This window comes from Hipposideros armiger, unplaced genomic scaffold (genome assembly GCF_001890085.2).
Source record: "Hipposideros armiger isolate ML-2016 unplaced genomic scaffold, ASM189008v1 scaffold_173, whole genome shotgun sequence".
NCBI classification, from domain to species: domain Eukaryota; kingdom Metazoa; phylum Chordata; class Mammalia; order Chiroptera; family Hipposideridae; genus Hipposideros; species Hipposideros armiger.
This window is the reverse complement of record NW_017731523.1, coordinates 2,240,810-2,265,343: the sequence shown is the minus strand read 5'-3', so window position 1 is coordinate 2,265,343 and position 24,534 is coordinate 2,240,810. Positions and strand designations below refer to the sequence as shown.

Genomic DNA, 24,534 nt, shown 5'->3' with positions numbered 1-24,534 from the left:
AATAAAAGTAAGCATTCACGTGCTTTAAGTGGTAAGGTGAAAAACAATAGAAAATCTTTCATGAATTAAAATGAAAATCTCTACATAAAAAAATTGTGGCAAAGACTGAAATTCCCTGATCAAATCCTTGCTTCAAAAGCTCTTAGGATGAACAATTAGGGTAAGCTACAGTTGGCATATTCCACAGGAACAAAATTTACTAGTAGAGTGCTGAATGATTTTTGAAACAGCTGAGAAATCCCGCTGATAGAAGGATTCTCTTTACAGGGAACAAGAGTTCAAGCTGAGTTCTGGCATTTTCTGCAGAGGGCTTTTCCAAAATAACACTAGGGAACTGTTAAATAAGGCACCATGCCCAGAGTGATGTAGGAATCTACGACAAAGCATAGCCGCATGGTATGCAGCTATCACACTAGACAGCGCCGAGATGCAATAAGGCCCACTTGGCTTACTTTCCAAATGATCTTCCCCTTAAATGACCATTCACAAAGGGAATGGAAGCTTTCTGGATTGGTAAAGAAAAGTTGACACAAAATGCCCCACATGCACAAGCCATTTCCGTTGGTGCCATCACAGAAGCAGAAAGGAAAAGCATAATGCCAAGTAATCTGCTTCAGATGCCAAGGGATTTATAAGCCCTACTGTGAAGTTTACATAAGTTCTACTTTCTTTCATTAAAAGCCTATTAGATGTTGTTACCTGGTGAGGGTGAAAAGGGTAACTATTGTATTGTTCTGTACACCTGAAACTAACAATAAAAAAAAAAAAAAGCCTATTAGATGGAAAATGTTACGAGACACACAAGATGATGTTGATTAAATAAAGTTCCTCAGGATGGTGCAAAGTAGTAAGCAAAAAACTAGAGTTCTGCAAACTGGAGAATGAATAGATCCATGTAAATGTGATGAAAAGCAATGTAATGCAATGGTCATAGAGGATGAATGCCAAACGAAAATGAATCAGATGTTAAAATAAGTAAAATGTGCACAATTATAAAGCTCCCAGTAGGAGTACAGCTGACTGACTCACTGTGAAGATAACCCATTTGTCCCACTGCACTGACATAATAGGAAATCATGCCTGTGAGCTCCTCCAGGCACCGTCCTTCTTGGGTGATGACAAAGTTTGTCCTTCGGAATCTTTGGTACACAGCTCAGGTTAGGAACATCATTTGGCTCCTAGTGGTTCATTTCCCAGGTAGTAAAAGCTGCACGTTAGTGTTCCACCTTGAAATCATGTTATACTCGCCAAAATCTTTGTTTTTCAACCTGGTGCATCAGAAGAACTGGGCCTATGAGTTATTTTCATGACAACGTTGTCGCATGTAGCACAACTAGTCACTTCCTGCTTCTGAAAATTATTTTCTTTTTGTGGTGGTTGTTGTTTTCTGCTATATCCTTTCTTGCCAGTTAAAGAGATGGGCTCACTAGTCAGGCAGATTTCTTCCAAAAACCAACTCCATATTACCTTGCAGTAAGTAATGTAACCTTTTGAATCTCAGTTTTCTCAGTTGAAAAAAATGGGGTTAATCATACCTCATCATCAAGTTATTGTGAAGATTAAATAAATTATAATAATAAAAATAACTGTTAACCCATATACAGGGCTTTCTGTGAGTCAGGCATATATACATGGTATATTAATCCTTAGTCTTCATATCAACCTATAAGGTTAGTACTCTTATTATCATCAAGCTACAGAGACCCAGAGAGTTTAAGAAATGGGCCAATGGCCATAGCTAGTAATTAGTAGAGTTTTGATTTGAACCTAAGCACTGTCTGTGCTCTAAACCACCACAGTAAAACATTTAAAAATTGCCTGGCGATAAGAAGCACTCAGTACATATTAGCTATTACTATTGTTTTCATCACTTTAATTTGTAAGCATTCCTTCCTTCTCTGGCCTTGCATTGACTCTGTCTCCTAGCCACTTCCGTAATGTTGGGGTTCTTCAGAATCTTATCCTTTTCATAATTCCATATGGTCTTCCTGGGTAGTTTCATCTACTTTTGTAACTTCAATTATATTTATATACTGATGATTTCACAAGCTTTATCTCCTACTCTGGCCTTCTTGATTCCAAACACATACCTCTACCTTCTTTTTGAATGGATTGACTTAGAAATACCTAAAATTTATAATCTAAGTGCTCCACTCTCCAGCTCCACGAATAGAGCTACAACCTAATTAGTTTCCCAAGTCAGACACATTGGAATCAGCCTCTATCTCACTTCTGTCTCTGGAAACTGATGTTGTTCTCTGCCTTCTATGCTGCTGCCTCCATCCAGGCTCCCAGGTACATCTCTGCTGCCAATGAACCTGATTTTCACTGGTGTCTTTGCTACTACTCTCTCCTCTTGGATTTTTTCAGTCACTAGCGAGCACTTCATTTTCTTGTCTCTGACTAACCCTCACAGCAACTCAGTACCATATGGTTATTACACAGCAATATTATTATATATTGCATATGACTGGCAATGGAGGCAGTGGAGTGCCTGAAGTAGGATAGAGAAGGTGGCTGGGAGGCCAAGGCCCCCAGAGGCTATAGTTTTCATGGATTGCCTACCCAGATGTTATTATCTCTTAAGCAGATAGTTGTTGAGTTGTGAAGAGTACCATGTACTAGCTTCTAAACTCTTCAACATGTAGGTACATGACAATGAACAGTGGAGGTAGAGAGAGGTAAAAGTGGATTTCACAGACCAAGATGAGGTCTTTATCCAAGAAAGATCTGTAAACCACTTTGAGGAGGGAGGGAAATGCCAACCACATCATCTATCTAATCCTGTGGCAGAAGATGAGGCAGGAGAAGCTGCCTTCCCTGGAATGGGCTGCTGGGAAAGTCATGTGGCCAGAGGCACAGAGGGCTTCCACCAAGGCCAAGAGATGGAGAAATGCTTAGTGAAGAGACTGACAGTGTGGAGGGTTGTGGGGAACAGTAGTTAGTCCAAAATGGAAAGAGTTAGGAAGGAAGTAGCTCAGAATGCTGTGTCTGGTGAAGTCAAGAGAGGAGAAAGACTGGAGGAGTTTATCGGCTGGGTTGTAGTTGACCAGAGAAAGGTAACCAGTATGAGTGTCATGGAGAATTGAGGAAGCTAAAGGTTTTTAATGGTACTTATCTCAGAAGCCCAGGTGAATGGGGCATCTTAAGACTTCCCTGGAATGATTTCACTAAGATCTGTATTTATGATTTTTCTGAAGGAATCCTAGCCCAGAAAGACAAGTAGCTTGTGGAGTGAATTCCCAGGACCAACAGTAGAGACTCTGAATTAAGACTGAAAGTATCACACTCATCAGGAAACTGAACAACAATGGCAATAAGATAAAACAATGGTAATATAAATGGATAAAAATAAAATCCATTCTGAACTCCCAAGGCCCAAGCCTACTTACTAACTCTTAGTTCAGGTTCTTAACTCCATCAAGTCAGATGAACAGGTTATACTTTGTAAGCATTGCTTTAGTTGAAGGAGCTTCTGAGGCAATCCAGCAAGAAAATTGTTCAAGTGCCAGGGGAAACCTGAGGTATTTTTAATATCAGTAATGTGGTAAGGTTTTTGTGTTTTAGTTGAAACTGAAATTGAACTGTAATGAGAGCTGAATTGTTTTTTTATTAATTAAGAAACTAAAAGCGCTTGTGTAAACATGAGAGCATTGTGTTTTTGTTAAAATATTTTACATGATATTCCATTTCATAATTTAATGAAACATTTGATTAGTAATAAAACATGAAATTATTGATGCTACTAAAAAGAAAGGTAGTAGATAAAATTAACATACTGAAATGAAGAAACATTATATTGTGAATATTATACATTTTAAATAATTGATGGATTATGAATGTAGTAAGTTATAAAGTATCTCAATCAGTTGAAGATATAAGCTTACCAAGTGTGACAAACAGGCTCAAGTATGAAAAAAAAAACCCCACAGAGCTTGGAAGAAACGATGGCAGCCAATAGTAGTTCACACAGCTGTCATTCTTCATTAGTTATATCTTTAGGAACTTTGAAGCTTTGTAATTACAACAAATAATATTGTTATCCAGGGAATATGCAATTTTGAAATGCCAGGAGGTTTCTGGAAATTCTCTGATAAGCAGTTCTTTGAAAAGGCATCAAGCAAGATTTATCTGGATCAATGAAAAAAAAAATCTTAAAGAACATAATGCAAATTGAACACTGTATAAGCAGAGGCCATGGGAAATGAGTCTTTTTCCATAAATGAATCACTAACCTGATGGCTAGCTTTCTTTATGAAATTGAATGTCATGTCTAAAGATCCTTACGGCAAAAGCGGATCAAAAGAAATCACTGTGTCTCACGAATATGGGAATCCTTTACTGAAACACTTGAAAACATTTCAGTAGAATTGGCACGGAGCCATTTTATACCTTTTCAGTTACTGTGTTACTAAAAATAAGATGATTTACAGATTATGGCTAGCAGAGAAGGAAAGCATAAGAACATTATATGCCCTTTTTTAAAGCTAGAGAAATGACCTAAAGAAACGCCTGAGTGTTTAATACCTACTGTGGAAAACTTGATTATTCTTGAAGATTAGAATTCATAGTTTTAGAAATAGGATATGGCCAGACAGAAGATGAACCAGAAATTCCTAAAGGTAACTAATGTTAGAAGAAATGCTAGCAGTATTGGAAAGTCATTAATAATAAGGAAACAGAATGAAGAATTTTTAGGAAAATCTTTCATATTTTGTCTAGGCTGAGCACACATCCAAAATAGAGGCTGGGTGGTGGGTGGAATTCTCAATAAGCACAGCTGCACTGGTAAAGATCAAGCACTGCTTCCTTCCTTCCCAGACACAGGAAGTTGAGGTGGGGCATCATGTTCCAGTGACGCAAAGGACAGAGAACATGGGACAGGGCATTATACAGATGACTGTGCAAAGCCTGAGAGTCATTTCATTTGCAGAGATTGAAGAGGCCTTTTCTGATACTATGTCCCTCTATGATCTCTAAGGCATACTGGTATCCATGGACCTAAACTTAATGTGTTGAATAGATATATGGCCACTAGCTAGGGACAGGCAATAGGGCATAAAGATGCTATGAAAGCTAATAGGGAAGGAGTGGATTGAGGAGCTGTGGAGAGCTGCAAGAGTTAGCTCTCCTGGGCTGACGAGAGCAGTGGAGGTTTCAGCAGTGGGATGAGAGAAAGTAACATAACTTGCACAGACACCACTTGTGCTCTCATATGTACTCACACAAACGTTCTTGACCTCAAGGGTGAATTAGTTTGTTTTGACTAATCAAGTGAAAAATAAAAGTTCAAGTCAGTTAAACTCATCAGCTTTCCTGATGTGGTAGGTGTTTTCAGTGAGGTGATAGGTTTTTCTCCTGTTAGACTCATCTGTGCTTATAGACTTTTGCCTAAGCAGTATGTAAGGTTTTTTTTTTCCTCTTAGTAACAGTGGATTTATTTTGTCCTATCATTCTTGTCTGATTCCTTGAGCGATAACAACATGCATTGTGATTCAGGAGGAAGGAGCGAGCCCAGCTAATAACGTGACTCTAGGACAAAGTGAGTCCATTTGGAGGGTAATCCCATTACTTTGATACCATTAGCATGAACCTTTGAGCCCTGAGTTTATCAGCTGTAGAAAATAGTTTCCATATTAATGGTGACACATCCTTAATCAATAAGCAATATCTCAATATAAACCCTCATCATCTATGCCCACATGAAGACCCACAGACTGAATGCCAAGTAGAAGAGACATCGAAGTCTTATGAAAATGCAGCCACATTATAACCTCCTTATCACTAAGATCTATTTCTATGTCTTGGGCGGAAATTGAATTGATCTGCCTTGACTTTCTCTTCATAAAGTCTTGTTGATTATTACCTACAGTAATTGCTCTCCTGGTTGCTGGACACCTGTTGAGTCTGTCTCTTCACAGGTCTTAAAGCAGAGATAACAAGTTTGTAATTCCCAAAGATATTTCTCCCTTTTAAGAATTTTGCAAATAAGTCAGACAGAAAAAGTCAACAACCATATGATTACACTCATATATGGCATATAAAACTGACACAACAAATGAACAAGACAAACAAACAATAACTCATAGACACAGACAACAGTTTAGTGATTATCAGAGGGTAAGGGGGGAGGGGGTGGTAGAGGAGGGTAAAATCACCACCACAAAATATATGGTGATGGAAGGAGAACTGACTCTGGGTGGTAAACACACAATGCAATACATAGATGACGTATTACAGAAATGTACACTTGAAACCTATATAAACCTATATAATTTTACTCACCAATGTCACCCCTCCCCAATAAATTTAATAAAAATTAAAACAATAAAAATTAAAAATAAAAATAAATAAAAATAACATTGTGTAAAAATTTTGCAAAAGGAAGTTTTCTTTTTTTCAACTACCGGACACCTTCTGAAGTTTCCTAAAATACCTGAGATAGGTTCTTTCGGATATAAATCTTTCTTTTCATGTAACATTTCCACTTCAGTTTCTCTCACATTGTTTTAACAAATGCTAATCCATTGTATCTGTTTTTCATCTACTCCTTTATAGAACAGGCCAAATGATTTCTTCTATATCTCAGTTACAAGATTCTACAGAACACTTTCTACAAGCATTAGGGTTGTATACACGTTCATTAGTTCTCAGTATGCGTCGAAGGTAATAATAACATTGTACATTTGTCTAATGCTTTATAGATTCTAAACTGTTTAGATGAACTTTATGCAAAACAATTCTTCAGAAAAGCAATAGCTGCCAGACTAATCTTTCTAGTGTGTCTTTCTATCGGGTTGTCGGAAAAATCATGGCGTATTTTTGCAACGAAAAACATAGAAAAAATGTCATGACTTTTCCGACAGCCCAATAGTTGCTTTCCACGTGCCACTCGGCTGCTGGACAAACTACAGGAATTTCCTGTTCCTATCAGATCAAGTCCGGATTCCTGAGCTTGGGATTTATGGTGTACCCCATCCTACCTTTTCTTATGCAATGGTCTTCCAGCGCTCCCAAAAAATGGCCTTCTGCATGGGCCAGGTCAGCCTCCAAGGGTCTTGGAACAGGCTGTCGTCAACCCTGTCTGTTTTCATTATTTTCATTATTTTAGGTTTCCCCTTCTGCTTCTGCACATACTTCCAGTACTTCCCAGCCCACCTCAAGGTCCATCTTCTCCAAGGTATCATTTCATCTCTCCAGTAGATACCAATTTCTCCCTCTACTGAACTTTTTGTTCTTTTATATACAACTGCACATTTTATAGTATCTTCTGTATTTATCAAGTCCTCTATTTTATGTATAAGACTTAACACCCCAAGAAGGTGATAAGTTCCTTGAAGAAAAGGGCCATGTCATATGTTTCTGCTATTGTTCCCTGTTGCACCTAATGCTCCACTTGGCATATATCTTTTAAAAGGTTTCCACAAGTGCAATAAACTTCTCTTCTCCCTGCCTTACTTTCAGCCTGGATGTTGTTTATTCAGCTATTAAAGCACATATCACAGCTGTTTCCCACTATATATTGTGAGGTCTGGATGAGTAGCGGTCCTAATTCATGTTTTTCTTTCCCAAAGTATCTAAGATAGCACTGTTTATAAAAAGAATGTAACAATAGTTGCTAATTTTCTATTAAACTTCAATGTTGTTTAACATGGCAGTATTCCCTATAGTCTTCTTTTTGAGGAACAAGCATTTTCACAGTTAAAACTGATTGTACTTGAAGAAATTATGTTGACATTTGACATGTGAGAAGGAAAGTTTAATGTTTTTCTAATTCATTTATTTAAAAATAATGTTCAAGTCTAAATTTAAATATAAATTAATTGTGCTGTCAGACCATCATTATTTAAGAGGCATTTGCTATATCAAAAATGTAAAAATGGATATTTAACATTGTCAGGAGGTATTTTTTATAGAAATGTTCATACGAGGTCAGACAATTAAGTTCGCGAACTCATCCTGGGAAAAGACGCTACATAGCTCATTGCTGAATATCACTATGGTCACCTTCGAAGTAAACCCATTGGGAAGCTATGTACTGATATCAGTGCCTAGTCCACCCTTCAAAGCAATTTTGGAACTCTTTCTGGAATGACCATCAGAGTTGTCATTGTATTACCCTTGAATGTCATGAATGTCATCCAAATGTCTTCCTTTCAATATTTCCTTTATCTTTGGGTAAAGAAAGCAGTCATTGAGGGCCAGATCAGGTGATTAGGGAGGGTGTTCCAATACAGTTACTTGTTTACTGGCTAAAAAACTCCCTCACAGACAGTGATGTGTGAGCTGGTGCATTGTTGTGATGTAAGAGCCATGAATTGTTGGTGAAAAGTTCAGGTTGCCTAACTTTTTCACGCAGCCTTTTCAGCATTTCCAAAGAGTAAACTTGGTTAACTGTTTGCCCAGTTTGTACAAATTCATAAAATAATCCCTCTGATATAAAAAAAAATGTTAGCAATGTCATTGCAACAAAGTTCACAAACTTAATTGTCAAACTTCGTATAGTAATGTTATGCTATTCTCAGCATAAGATTTTACATCATTGTTAATTATTTTAATATCTTTATACATTATTATATCTGTAATTGGCAAAAGCAAAATGAAAATTATCTTTTTATTGTAACATTCAATAAAACCTTATGACATAACCAGTCAATGACTGATTAGCTTCTATTTTCCTGCTGTCTTGATTTAAATATGACAGTGTATTTCTTTAGATGGAACAGAACTTTCAATAGACCCAGAAGGTCATGAGAAAACTTGTCACCAGCCTTTTGAGCAATTCTAATTAAAATTCAGTTCAATTCATTCTCTTAAACTTAGCAAAAGCTTCTACCATGTTTTTCCCAGTTAAGAACTTGAGTTGAAAATATGAGCATTTTCCTGTTATAAAAGTGCTGTGTCTGTGTAAAGTTAAAATAGCTTCTGAGGACAATTTTCAACACATTTGGAAGAATTATGGCTTTAAAAATGCAACTTTCCGAAAGCAACATTGATGTTTTATTCAGACACGTGACTGCATTTCTTGCTACACATAATGCCTTCTCTCTCAGCATGTGCTTAATTCCTTGAACCATTAGCCTACCCTTAGTCTCTTTGCCTGGCCCATGGCCAAAAATAGCAAACTGCCTGCTACATAACAGGTGCTCACAAGTATGTGTTGAATCAACAAATGAATGAATGAATTGAAGAATGTAAAAACCTTGCCTTGGTCCCTTTAGGTTCTTGTACCTGGACTGACTGGAATTACTGGTTCTGGACTAGAATGGTCTTCTAATATAATGATGCCCTTTGGCCCCTATGACTAATTAGTGAAAACTGGATGGAGAAGCAGGGGATCCAGAAAGATAAAGTTAAAGGTCTTTGTGCAAACAAGAAAAAAAAAATGTTTTGATGTAAATTTTCTTAGAAAAGTCATTCCATCTGCCAGAAAATTCTCTAAAAATCCAACTCTAAGGACTATAGAGTATGAATAGAGTTCCCTTTGTTTCTGATGTTTATTGCAGCTCCCACAGAACCAAAATGAAAGTCCTGACAAGTCTGTCTGGTTTTATCTGAGGCTCTGCTTCAAAGCCGCCATCTTTTTTTGGTCCTTGACATTACACTGTCAAGGTTACCATGTTGTGCAGCTCCCTCTCATGTATTCCGTGTGAATGGTGCCCCTCGAAGTTATGGCACATGGTGGTCCTGTCATGGGCCTGAACACCTCTCCACATTTTTTATCCCGTGGTAATTTTTAAGAAGAAAAATCTTCATGTTTTCAAGAAAGTCTGACATTATCTCTGTCATAATATCAAACTGGCATTTTGGATTGAATCAGTGTGGTTTAGTGATCACAATTCAAGTTGTTCTTTTAATGGTAAAACACACTTGTTGAAAACATGAGTTAGCTGTAACATTTCTGCAATCCTTTTCTGATTTCTTTATTAAGCATGCAATGCCAGTTCTTAATTTAGTTCCTTCTAAAAGTGTTTTCTGCTGAACATATATTGTCGTAATACATAATGATCTTTAAGAAATTTTGTTTTAAATACTATGTGATCATTTCTAGAAGTGAGAACAGCAAATTTTTCTGGACAAAAGGCTAGCATTATATCTGTCTATCTTCCCTTGACCAAGAAACAACAGCATATGAAATTTGCAATAATAGCTGAAGATTTTTTTTATGGCATTTTCATGAAATAACCCCCAAAGCAATTCAGTCACTCCCAATAGGTTTTTCTTTTTAATCATAATTTTTTGAAAAAGAAACAGGCCAAACACAACAGCCATGTGCCTCTTGGTGTGTAATAAGTGAGCTATACTGCGCACAAATGCCTGTTTTATGGATTTCCCTTTTAAGTCTGTTCTGGAACTTTAATTTATCAATTCCCCTTTTCTTTCCTGAGTCTTCAAATTGTCTTTTCATATAAGCAATTCAAATGGTTTCAAGTCTGTCCTATTTAAAAGTGATATTAAAAAGAAATGTCCTGCAATTTGAGTTCCCATTTGGCCACCCTCTCTCTGAAAGCTGGTCCTTTAACTCCTCTTTCTTTCCCATTGAGGGAACCTCTTTGCAGCTGGGGAGTTAGTTCCCTCTTGGCACTGAGTGATGCTAGCTTGGGATAGGATGATGCAGACAAAATGGAGCTGTCTTCCCACCCTTTTTATGTGGTTATTCTCAAGTTTTTTGTTCTATTGTGTTGCTAAAGTTTTTTAAGTGGACTCCAGAGCTGCTTTTGTTCATGGATTGATGACTAATTATTGATCTTTGTTTGAGGGAATGAAGGTTACTATTTTGGTGCTGTCACTTTGGCTAATTCTTCCCCATGTCTCTTGAAGGTGTTCTTCCTTTTCCTCAAGCCAAATCACTAGTTCCTTCGGGTATACATCTCCTTGGGATAACCTATATTTCTCATGGCTTTAGCAACCTATACACAAATGACTTGTAAATCAATGTGTCTACACAAGACATTTACTCCCATTTACCCAGCTACCTACTGGATATTTTTACATGGATATCCCACAAATGCTTCCAACTCAAAATGTCCAAAGCCATTGTGTCCAAAGCCTTACCATAAGTAAACCTTTCCCACATTTCCTATCATCATGAATGACATCACCATCCATCCTGTTGTCAGATCAAGAACCTGGGAACCACCCTTAATATTTCTTTTTTCCTCCTGACCTACTGCCCAATCTCTAAATCATATTTATTCTATTTATGATATATCTCTTGGATGTATCCTCCTATCTTGTGCCCCCCCCCCCGCTATTATCACTGTGCCTTCCTTAGAAAATTAGGCTCTAATGTTTCTTGCTTGGGATTGGTAGTGTATTGCTTCTTTCCCTCCAGCCTTTCTTCAGGCTGTGGTGACAGTGGTTTTTCTAACATTCAGATTGGTTATGCTACTCCCTGATCATAATTCTTGAATGGTTTCTCAGTATAAACAGAGGCAAGTATAATTGCCTCAGTATAAATTTTAACCTCTTTCAGTCTTAAAGACCTTTTATGATACTTCTATCTGTCCAGTCTAATGAGACCACTCATTACAACATATTTTGTTGTACTAACACTAAATCATTTTTAGTTAACTAAAAATATTATACTTTCTTACCCCTGCCACACTTTTTAAATGTTTACTCCTTCCAGAATATTATTTTGCATTCATATTGTACACCCTTCCCTCTCAATCTGCCCATCAAACTTGGAGTCTTCTTTCAAGTTTTACACATGACTCACTTATACTTCCTTCTGTTAATCATCTGCCCTATTGTGCCTTTTGGGGGCTTACATTGTGGCATCTGTCACATAAAATCATCAAGATTTACTTGTGCATATGTCTTTCCCCTGCACTCTGTGAGCTCCTTCAGGACAGAGATGGCATCCACAGACAGTAATTGGTATATGACTGGTGATCAAAGTAGATAATGAATGAAAAAAGGAAAAAAAAATACACATTATCTTGATTGTCAGGGGTGACTCATTTTACCAATGATCTTATGAAAGTGAAAAATGCTAAATCATGATTGCAAGGGTTTTTTGGTTTTTTTGTTTTTTTTTTTTTGTTTTGCTGAGGAGAAAAGTGTTCTGTAATCTAGATTCCAGCAGCTAGGGAAGATTTTTTTTTATAATGTTTCAACATGACATTGATTTGACGTTTTCTCTTTATCAACAGCATGAAGCCCTTAAAAATATCAAAGATATCACTTCCTGACAATGAACAGTTTGTCCTAAGCCTCCAAAAGTGACACAGGCAGAAAGGAATAATCAAAAATCACCGAGAAACTGAGAGGATTGTACTGCTAGTCACAGAATTATGACCTGTCTGCTCCAGCCTTTGAAGAACATTTTCCATTTGCCTGTTCTGTGTATAATGATCTGACCCTGTGTTTGAATAAAACAGTGATTTATAGTCACCACTGGTTTAAAATGCTTTACTGACCAAGTTTTAATCCTTCTGTCCCCAGTGTTTCCTCATTAAAAATGATCTCATGATATTGCCTATAATATTCTGAAGCAGGATGACCTACAGAAAAGAATGTAGTTTAGGTTGGCAAATCATTATTATAAGGGCAAAAGAATGGTTGCCATGAATTTTAAAAAGGCCTCAAGATGTAACAGAAGAGAACTGGACTGAGTTCTGCCCTTGGCCCTTGTGTTCTTGGACAAAGTTAATCTCTCTAGGCTATGCTTTTTTCTGCCATAAAACTAACAGATTGAACTAGTCACTAGATGATGTCTGAGCCTGCTCCAGCTCTAAAATTTGGTGATTCAGTCCAGAGATAAGCTTTTCTTTGGATCCAGTAAAATATTAGAAAATTCTAGTATCAAAGAGGTGGGGGAAGTGTGCAGAGGAGGAAGTTATCATAAAGCTGTGCATACTAGTTTTTAAAAGCAATAAAAGGATAGCATGAACGTTGACTCATTATAACTGATTTATGCACTGAGAACTTCCCTAGTCATGATTAATTCTCATGGGTATCATATCTTCATTTAGATTAATACATATAGGGTTTCGTAATTATAAGGTAAGAGAAAGAAACACTGGTGGGGAAGTATTTACAGGTAAGCTGAGCACAACTGAAAATGTCAAGGTGTAATAACATTTACTGATGAGTGTAAGCACTGCAAAATAAATGACAACAACCTTTCCTTGTTTATTGCTCCTCAACATAGCTAATCACAGCATGGGCAGAGAAGATTCTCCCTGTTTTTTTATTTATTTATTTTTAATTTTTGTAGTGATGAGGTGCTACAGAACATGCTTGGAGTCTGGGATGTCACATTACGATAGTTACACACCCACATGTCCTTCAAGAATACATGATTCTTCCAACCTTTCACTTTGCTAAAAAAAATGACACAGTTTCTGGGGAAAGAAATGAACACCTATGAATCAAGATGTATAGATCTCAACACCTGAGACTGGAGGGGACTCCTTATTCTGAAGATATCAAGTAACACTTCGCACAACATTACTGCAGTTATTCAGTCATTCTTTGTTTTTCCCAAAGTGCCATTTGCTATGGTAAACTTCAACGGTACTCAAGGGCACAAAATTAAACAGTTACTCAGTAATGGCTGAACGTGTACGGAAGGGGAAGGGAAGCATTAAGACAATGAGCTCTAGGTATGTGACCCAGTTTATTACAGTACTTAGAGAAGAGGTCTTGGGATACTCTTAGCATAGCCAATTCAAGGTTTAATCTTCTGACAGCTGCTACAAGCGCCAATATTTTATGTGTTTAAATAGCAGGCAAAAGATCTATATGTTTAAATAGCAGGCAAAAAGTCAACAGAGTTGACATTCTGATGGAAAAATTAAGGAGCCTGACATATTTCACACAGAGATGGTCACTCGAATGTACAAACAGATGTATAGCTTTTTCTCAAAAAGAAAAAAAAAAGTTCTGAATCTGCTCTTGTGATTTTGTAAATCCCTTGAAGCATGAAAGAAACAATTTGGGCCTAGAAATTTTTATGGGTAGTTCTCATCATTACACTATCTTAATCCCTAAAAGAAACTAAGAAATACTTTTGTCAACTATCCGAATATTTGAGTAGAAACACATAATGATGGGCTCTCCAGGGTGTTAAATGATTCACATAGATGAAGAAACTGACCTGGGAGGGTTATTTAATATTGCTCATTTGAATACTAGAGGATGTGCATTTTATTTTTAGCATTGCTAATGTAAAGTCTTTCTTCCTTATAGCAATTTGTAAAAGACAGCTACATAGTAAAGCCTATCTTGATTGTGACAGCAAAGCCATGTAGTCACCATAGCTCAGGCTGCCTATATTTCTGTAGGCTTGGGCACATGAGTATGTCTCCAATTCACGTAAACACAAATCCAGTTATTTAGATCTATAAAGTGAGGAGGACATAGCACAACTCTTTTTACAAGAATTTAAAATTGAAATTGAATCTGTCAAAAAAGCATAATGTTTGGGTAGCTTTAACAAGGATTGGGGGTTCCCCTTCTGGGTTCTCCTTAATTGGCATTATAGACACTTAAGATTCAAATCATAGGAATTTAGAGCCATAGATACTTTCAGATTAAGCACTGTGACAGTCCTCCATTTTGGATTTCACTGTTTAATAAACAGAGCCCTCTGGAAATAATCTTCCTCATCGAGTATCAAAATGGTACCTCTTTTGCCTTTTTCCTGGTCGATCCATGTAATTCTGTATCTTCTGACCTATTGATGCTGGATAAGGGGGATTATATGAGTCAGTGAAAAAATGTCCAGCAAAACTCAGAAATTTGAGCACTTATGAAAGAATGCCACAAGATGTCAATAGGCCATGAGAAGAAATAGGTGGGACTCTTCAGGACAAACACTTCTGTGCTAAGAATGCTGATTACAGTGACAAACATTTTCCCCAGTTCTCTTAATGGGTATTCACAGTATTGCAGAAGGGCTGAAACTATGAGAAAACAAAGTATAGCCTCTTCCTTATATGACCTTTGCTTAGAATGTCCATTTTGGAACTAGGCTTTAGAGGTTTTTCAGCTTATATGAAATAGATTTCTAAAGATTTCAACTTAAAAAAAATATAGGAACCCCTTCTTCCCAGTGGTCAAAATAATAGATGAAAATACAGTTATTTACTCAATACTCCTCCCTCCAAAGAACTTAAAACATTTATGTCTTTTTTTTTAGAAAAAATGCACGCTTTGATTACTTTCTTATATCACTGTTAAATTACATAAATTGTTTTTTAGCATTATAGGAAAACAGATGTTTATCCAAATCATTTAAATAAGTCACAGAAAATAGCATTTATTAATGAGAGATTTTAAGTAGTCACTTGAATTAAACCACAGAAGGGCAATCCTAAATCTTGCCCAGATATGAGTAATTTAATTCCATCCATTGTAGCCATTGAGAGAAATGTGGCTTTATATTAAAACCACTCAAGATAAAGAAAGGATCTAGTCACATTTGTATCTGCTACTTTTGTCTTCCCTTTAAGCATAGAGCTGTATTTTAATGTTTATATCCCTAGACTTGTAAAAGCAAAGTGTGTACGTGTGTTTGTGTGTGACTAAGTTGTAATTTTGATGGTTTGCATAAGAAATGTGTTGGCTTCTCTTTCAGCAAATGCATATCTAACTAAGCCAGGCAGCAGCACTTATATTTGCTCCATCTCTTTTTATCAGATTACCAGTAATGTTCTGGCAGAAAGCCTGGAGTAATAGCTCTGTCTTGAAAATTGTCTCACTCTAACATTTACCCAAATGCTGAAACACTGATTGGTGAGGGTATTTTTTTGTTCGTTTTAATTAAATTTCAATATAACCTTATTAGAAGGTAAAGCTTATTTTAAAAACTCCCACACACATTCTTACATATCGTGTTCAATATAGGATTAAGATTCTGTTTTGCAAACACAGAACAATATATTTATTAGATTCCAAAATCCCTAGAGAGTACCCCTGAAAAACCCCCCAATGCTTATTTATTTTGAAAAATAACATCATAAGAGAAATGTTCAGAAAAAAATTTATGCCTTATAATTTCATTTCATACTGAGAATTTTTTGCTTGTTTTCTAAATGTTTTAGACAGAAAGAAAATGTTCATCAGTTTTCCCTTTTGTAAGAATAATGTATGCAGACTTACCATTTTGGCCAATGTTCCTAAGTAAAAAAAAAAAAAAAAAAAAAAAAAAAAAGTCAAGTTCAGTTAGTATCTGTAAATGACCTTCAAGAAATTCAGCCTACTATAAGAAATGCTATGGGTAATTCTCAGAAAGCATACTCTCATGAAGTAAGTTATTACCTAAGACAAAAGTGGGCATTTCTGGAGGCTATATTGTATCTTTGAGGCCACTGGGGTCCCATAGAGGAGACTGGAGCAATAATTTACCCTTGTGCAATGAAAAATAGAATGTAACTTACATACCAGGATCCTCTGCCTCATTAAGTTAAACACTTCCCTCATGTCATTTTAAAGGAGCGATTACAGTACTGTAAATCTAAGTAACTTAGATTTATGTTCTGGTGCCTGGTAAATGGTTACACAGGACATTTTTCAGGATTCCAAATGTTTTAGGTGCTAGGCAGCTTCAGAATGTAGATATAATTGACTTCACCATTTGACAAACAAGAGATAGCGTTCTGTTGTGTGGCTATTAAAAGAATTGCAAAGAAGCGGTCCAGCAGTGCTGAGAAGAGAGCTTCAGATCTGCCTGCAATAAATTTTTAGAGGTGTTGCTGACATCACTATGGTTTCTGAATCTTATAACCCCAGGGAAAATATATAAGCAAAAATCAATCAAGGGGAAAAAATGTGTGCTAAGAATTTATGCTACCCATACTTTTAATTGAATGATTTCTTTCTGTGATGCAGAAAGAAGAGATATTTCCCAAATAATTTTCTTTTAAAAAAATGTATTGATATATCTCTTTTAAAATGAAAGGAGGAGAATTGAAATGCTGATAAATAAAAAGCTGAATAATATTGCCAGAGTAGACAAGGTGATGAAAGTACACACGCTCCCTGCCACATCTAAACACCTTGATGCTTATACCTGAACCTAATATCTGGAATTTTCTTTGAACAGAGGTGTCAATGGTATAAAAGTTAATGGAACAATTGGTTCATTTTAAGTGGTCACGGCACTTAACTGAATATATTACACATTCTAAAGAAAAAAGTAGACATTATGTTCTTATTAGTCTACTACCCCTCTTGTTGAACAAAAATATTCTCATAGATGGTAACTTCAGTGAAGTATCTTTTGAAACCCAACAGTTTCTTTTTCCTCTTTAAGCTTCAAAATTTTTGAACTTAAAGGAGGTCAACAAAAAAAAAAGAATCAAGAAACAGATGTTGAAGTTGAAGATGACATTTCTCTTTACAAGGTCCTCATAAAGAAAGGACAGCTAAGTCTAATAAATTAATATTCTAAGATGGAACACCAGTTTTAGAGTTAGAATGAAAAGGGTATAAAATGGTACAAATCCCTTCTGAGTTTTGGGTTCTGATGAATACTGACAGTCTCCTTATCTGAGGCTGCATCACAAATCTTATGAGTCAATAAAATAAAAGTAAATAAAATAAAAATATTATCAGATGCCCTATCAGTTTAAAATTTGATTTCTGTTGCTATTTAAAATCAATGCCATCTATTACTGGCTAAAAACTCCCTCACAGACAGTTCTGTGTAAGCTGGTGCATTGTCGTGATGCAAGAGCAGTGAATTGTTGGAGAAAAGTTCAGGTCGTTTTTGTCTAAGTTTTTCATGCAGCCTTTTCAGCACTTCCAAACAGTAAATTTGGTTAACTGTTTGTCCAGTAGGTACAAATACATAGTGAATAATCCCTCTGCTATAAAAAATGTTAACAACATTGCTGCAACAAATTCACAAACTTAATTGTCAGACCTCATAGTACTGGTGTCAGAAGGTTGCTGGACTTATGGCGATCACTTCTTTAGGTATATAAATGTTCAACAACTATGGTATACACCTGAAACTGATATAATGTTGAATGTTAGCCATTTTTTAGAAATAAAAATCTTAAAAGAAATCAATGCCATTTATCAAGAGACTATAAAGTGCCCAATAATAAAGATATTTTTAAAAGTCATTTAAAATTCTCAGCTTTATGTTCTCAAAGATTACAAGAGCTACCATATTATCAGACTTTAAGTATTAATACAATATACAAGGGGTGATTTAAACCAGAATTTACCAAGTGTGTTAAAAAAATGTGTTAAAATATTATATATATATATATATATATATATATATATATATATATAAAATGTTGATATATATGTTAATATATATGTTTATATGCCTGAGGTGCCAAACAAATGTACACACATGGCTTTTAGTCATCTTTTGTTATCGGTATATATTATTACAATTTTAATACAGTTTTCTCCTTTCTTAAAATGTATATACATTTTTTTGACATCCTCTGTATATTCAAATTATATATATTCAAATTAGCTTGAGAAACACTGAGTTAAAAAAAATCACACATGTCTCTTTAATGTGAAATGTTGAGGATCCTTAATGCTAATGATCACCTAAATCTCCAAAAGAGGAATATAATATACAGTGCTTCCTAAATTCATTTGACCCAGGATCCTCATCTTTTTTTTTTCCATATAGCATTTCCTAGAATTATTGCTCCCAAGAACATAAATTGGATTTACTGATATAAATTAGAGCCCAAAAGACCTTACAATATTGGCTTAATAATTTTTCAATTTTTAAGTGTCTCATTAATTTTTGAATTCTCCAGTTTTACCTTGTTAGCACTCAAAACTAAATGCAAAGCAAAAAGTAGAGTATCAGCGTGATAAAAAATGCTATTCAAAACTATGCTTTCTAATGTATAATATAGATTACCATTCTTCTATGGCATTCTCCCTAAGCCTGGTCCTATTATTTTACCTCCTAGAAGAAATGGAGGCTAGGGATTAACGTTACATTCAATTACTTTTTTCTCCATTTTACTGCTACACATGATCCGTTCTTAGAGATGGGAAGATGTTAACATTTTTACATTTGCTCTCTACATTCTATAATAATTGCCCCATCAGAGGCTCTTTTCCCTTCTCCAAATTGTTTTTGGGCAGGACTCCCTGAGAGACAAGCGTGAGGACAGGTAAAAATCCTGGGATTCCAAAGGACTGGAAAAGCTGTGACTGGAAAGGTCACAGGTACTTTGGAAATGACAAAGATTTGGAGAATCAGAAAGTCTCAGTGGGGATGAGGGTCAAAGGATGCAAACAGACAAAAGATGCTGCGTCAGATTGCAGGTAGCTTACCTACATGTTACCAAGTATGGACAAACCACTGTTCACCGGTATATGGGGCTTTAAGTCTAGATCTCTGCTCTTCTGGGGGTTGGGAGCTATGTATCATCCATTAGTGTGGAATTCATTAGACTTCTTCATAAATATTTCAGCCCTTTCTCTTTCCAGGAATGTGTTAAGATTATATTCCTCACCTAAATGAAGTTAGATGTGACCACGTGGCATGCTTTGGCCAAGAAAATGACAATATAAGGAACATGGATTATTTCCAGGGGAAAGCACCAGTGTAGAAAAGGCCCTTCAGCCAACCCCAGATGGATAATTTGCATGAGTAAAAAGGAAACCTTGTTTTTTATAAGCTACTAAGGCTTAGGGGTTGTTTATCGCCTCAGGAAACCACACCTAGTATATCTGGAATGTTTTCTATGTCTGCATCTTAGTTTTATCATATATATAAAAAAATAACATATGTCTCTTATCTACAAAACAGTAATGAAACATTGGATGCATCTTACAAGATAATTACTACACTTATCTGAGGTGTTAAAAGCAACATCTTCTGATGAGTAAATATGTTTCTACAAATGTGTAGAAATGAACCGTCTAAGACTAGCAAGTTCATATGCATTTGAAGTTAAATTTCATTCAAAATTACTCTACATCTTTTAATAAAATTAGTAAAAGCATCTGTATGCTTGAACTATGATTAATTCAGTGAATTCATTCTTTCAGTATGCATAAATTTGTGTGCTACCACATTACATAGGAATGGGGTACAAAAGTAATGTGAAATTAAAAAAGAAAACTAATAAAAATAAGCCTATTGCTCTCTTTAAAATACACTGTTATATAGTCTCATCTGGCAAAAATGGAAACAGATAACCTCCTTCTTCACAAAATAGTAGTAACCAAAGAAAGAAACGTATTTTTAACTGACTCTACATGACATAGAGGACAATTAGTGATCACTATTCCAGACAAAGTCTAAAGTCAAAGAATAATGATGTTAGAAAGAAAAAAACAGAAGTGAAAAGGAATTGCTGAGGAAAACTTCGTCATGGTAGTCATTTATATATTATTTAAAACATATTGAATGGTTTCTATGTGTCAGTACTGAGAACACAAAAATGGGTAAGACACAATTCCTGCCATCAGGGGTTCCCAGAATAGTGGGTGAGCTATACAATTAAAGAGAGTGCATTGAAGGTGACTTATGAGATCAACCTTGAAGAAGTTGGATTTACCCACGAAGAGGATGAACAATGGGCATTATGAGCCCAAAATTTAACAAACAGTGGGTAGAGTAGCAGAGAGGTATGATAGTGCATGGAATATTTTGGAGGCAGCAATGTTGTGTTATTAAAGTGTTGGTGATAACCAGTGAAGTAGTGAAGGTGATATTAGAGAAACAGGTTGAGGCTTTGTGACAGGCCTTTAAGATACTCGTATATTAAGGAATATGTTTTGAAGGGAATAGTAAACCACTAGAGATTTGTAAGTAGGGGAACAATCCATTCACGTCTATGATTTTTAGAAGATAGGTGTTTTGGTCCTAGCCTGGGGGATGTGTTGGGGGAGGATAACAATTAGGGGACCATAGTAATACCCAAGTGAGATGAAGACCTGAAGTAGAGCAATTGCAGAGAATGGAAAGGGAGGAATTTAAGATAATTCTTTAAATGTGGTGAGACTGGTTACAGGCCCAGAGAAAGTGGGAGGAGTCAGGGGCAACAGCTGATAGTGATGGCAGTGGAGGTGGATTAGAGCGACTAAAGAGATTACTAAGGAAAGGGGCCAGCTAGGGACAAACAAAAGGACTGTTAAGTATTGTTGACAGCTCAAATAAGGCTGGAAAACATGAATCTTGTGATCAGCATGCATTTGCAAATTTCTCCAAAAAACCTAAACGGATTACACAACTAAAAAAAAAAAAAATCTGAAAAACTACCTGAAATCATCATTGATATCAACAGACTGCCTGATACCTTCTCCAGAAGATGACTGTTCAAAAAAAAAAAAGAAAGAAAGAAAGAAAGAAAAAAAAACAGTATAAAAGCAGGCAGTAGAGTGAATTTCCATTCATTTCTGGTAACAGTAATGAGATAATTTGGACTGACACTCCCACTGAGGTAACTAAAAATATTTAAAATATAAAAACAGCAAAGGGCTAATAAAAAAGTGAAGACTTCGCACACGGACATTTAGGAGAAGACCAGAACTCCGAGAGAGAAGCTCATCTTTGAAAGCTTTTGTTTTGCCCCTGGGCACATGAGTATCAGGCACAAAAGATCTGAGAAATTAGCTGCACTTTGGGTAGCCTTATGGATTTCCCAGGGAAGTCAAAGCCCATGGTCCTCAAGTGAGGGCTTTGATAAACTAACCCAGTTTTAACCTGGGATCTCAAAAGGACAGATCTTCCTTCAGGGGAGGAGGGAACCCCAAATAAGCCATTCCTCACACAGATTTGCAGTCTTGCTTCTTGCACAGGAGATATTCAGGGAGCCTTAGGTGTTACAATTTAACTAAGGTGATTCTGGCCTGACATTGCCCCCAGGTGCCTGGCAGAGCAAACCAAAGTCCTCTCAGGAGGCAAACATCATCACCACTAGGTCTCAACTTATTCTTACAAATAATTTTTAAAATATATTTCCAGCAGATAGTCAAGGATATCCAAGCAACCAAGAAAATAAGATACCATGAATGAGAGCCGAAAGGAACAATGATAACAGAAACAGATCCAGTAACACTTGTGATATTAGAATTAGCAGACATATATGATCAAATAACGATATTTACTATATTTAAAGAAATAAAATTGAAGCTTGACAGTTTCAGCAGGGAACTAGAAATTATAAGTGACGTAAGAATAGCAGAGAAATATTCATTTGCTCCCTTTCCTGTCAACAGTATTCAGCCACATAGTTTAAAATTCTTACATGTTAGAATTTAAAAATGTATATTGTTTTTTAGTTTTCTTTTGACACACTGAAAACAAAAGCAAGCCCCACACTGATAAGGCTAATATAATTCTATTTACATTTATAATTCAATCAGAAATATATTAGGTAAGTAAAAGGTAAGTCTATGTGTGAGTGTGTGCATGCGTGTAGTGAGCACACACATGTATGCACTCACACATTTCATGGAAACACCTATGATTTCTGCCAGGTTCACTCCTATAGTTAGTCCACAGTTCAGGACACAGCTGGGTAAAGCAAGGGAGGACAGTCGTTCAAAGCGTCCAGGGAAAACTTTCAAAGGTATCATCCACTTGCAGAGAAATGAAATTTGTTTTACAACCTAGTGGGTTAATTATAAGTATTAGGGAAGATTAACTGTTATTTAACAAAATTACCTAAACAGCTTGGAGGTTAGGTATTTATATTGAAATGTAAATAAATATTCCTTGGATGTAGTGCATTGACTTTAAAACACTCTACAGTCAGATTCTTCCTTTAAGGTAGGTCATGACTGCAAGACAAGGAGGGACTGAGCAGTGATATTCATCAGTGGTTTAGAGGGAGAAGGAGCTGAAGGGGAAGAGAAAAAGTGGGCAAAGTAAGGGGGGATGGGACATCAAAACGGAGCTCTGCAAACCACATTTTGTTTGGTCTTGCTACATTATTCAGTAGTTGTAAAAATCAAGTGATTCTATCAATATAATGCTCATTTTTCATTTTAGAAGTGTAACACAGTATATCATTTATTCTTATCAAAGTTGAGTGGAACGTCCATATTAAGTCATTCATTGTTTGTACTTAGTTTTAGCCAACTTAGTTCATTAGAACCCGGTCTATTTGACTGAGCAAAAAACGGCCAGTTGCATTTAACAATTGTTTGGCCCCACACTCTGTAATGAGAACATCAGCAGATTCAGTTTCCCCATATAAAGGAGAATTGCCAATTCACACCATGTACTCTGTGACTATTATGGACAGTATTTATTCTGAAGGAATGCTATGCAAGTTTGGAAAAGCTGTCTCTAAGAATAAAGCCAAGAAGTCATTTAACAAAACAAGAAACCAAACCTATACATGGTCAAAACTGGAAGGGAACTAAAAGTTTATCTTTTTTTTTTTTTCAACAAAAAACGTTTTGAAATCCTTAAACCACAGTGTGGCAATAGCAAATTAGACAACTCTTTCCCTCCTCCGCTCTCAAGCTCTGTATAATCAGAATGCCTCCCTTCACTTAGCAAATATCAGCTTTTTGGGAGGAGGAGGATCTGCTTGGAATTAATGAGGCGACACCAAAAAAATAACTTCTATTAATAAATTGTTCTCTTCAATGGAAAATTGCCATTTCTCTCTCTCTCTCTCTCTTTTTTTTTAAAGAGTATATTCTAAAGGCTCCTAATGCACTTTAGACCACCTTAGACTACCTCTTTTTCCCTTTCTAAATATTTTTCCTGTTCCCCCCACACACACAATTTTTTTTTTTTAATTAGGAAGTGGCAGAGTGCCATGCAAGGAAAATATCTCCACCTCATAATAATACAGTTGCATCCAGTGGCGTCATGACACAGTAACATTCAGTCCGTGTGGTGACATATAATCACTGATACGGTAATTCAATAAATGTAGGGTGTTTGAGGGGGAGTTAATAGGGGGAGAAGTAAGTAAGGGTAAGAAGTTACAGATGTGCAAGGTAAATGTCAAAACCAAGCTGAAGTACTCTGTTTCTTTCTGCTGCACAAAATGGAAAATGTCAGATATCTCATGAAAGGTAAGCAAGTTAGAGCCCTGGAAAAAATCTTCATCATCACTTTTTCATTCACACAAATAGAAAGAAAAATTCAACATTCACCTTCCCAGAGGAGATGCGCCTTAAAAAATCAATCTTTTCACTTACCCTAGAGTGTGTACAGCAGGATCTCTTAAATCCTTTTAATTCCAGTACATCCAGAACATATATGAATTCTTAGCACATTCACTTTAAAGAACAAACTTGAACCAAATTGTTACTTAAAAACAGAGATCCTAACAGAGCTCTCTGAAATTCTAGGGAGAGATATGAGTTTTAAAATCCAGTTTCTAGAGCCTGGTGTATACTGTGTCTATCTTTAACTTGAAAATGATTTGGTTTCACATTCCATTGAAGTCCCACTGGCAGATGCCTTTGGTAAACTCACCAATGGCAGGCTTTCAAACGTCCTCCCTCCAGCCCCTCCTCCCTCTGACCGAGCTTCCGCTGTTACATCTAACGCTGATTTACTCAGCTGTTGTTTTACCTGTCTCTGCGTGGGTAAAAGAGGACATGCTTTCATTG

The 24,534-nt window shown here is 36.2% G+C and overlaps 1 protein-coding gene across 36 annotated transcripts in view; it reads right to left on the bottom strand.

Annotated features, from left to right (window-relative positions):
* The window catches only part of DTNA (dystrobrevin alpha), a 385,580-nt gene that overhangs the window by 263,133 nt on the left and 97,913 nt on the right, over positions 1–24,534 (bottom strand). For 4 of the 36 annotated variants that reach the window (XM_019652074.1, XM_019652100.1, XM_019652095.1 and 1 more), the window contains exon 1: positions 24,118–24,336. The exons of the other annotated variants lie outside the window; for them this stretch is intronic. The gene's annotated coding sequence lies outside the window, so the exon portion shown is untranslated. Of the gene's footprint in view, positions 1–24,117; positions 24,337–24,534 lie in introns of those variants that run through there. 36 annotated transcript variants of the gene reach the window in all.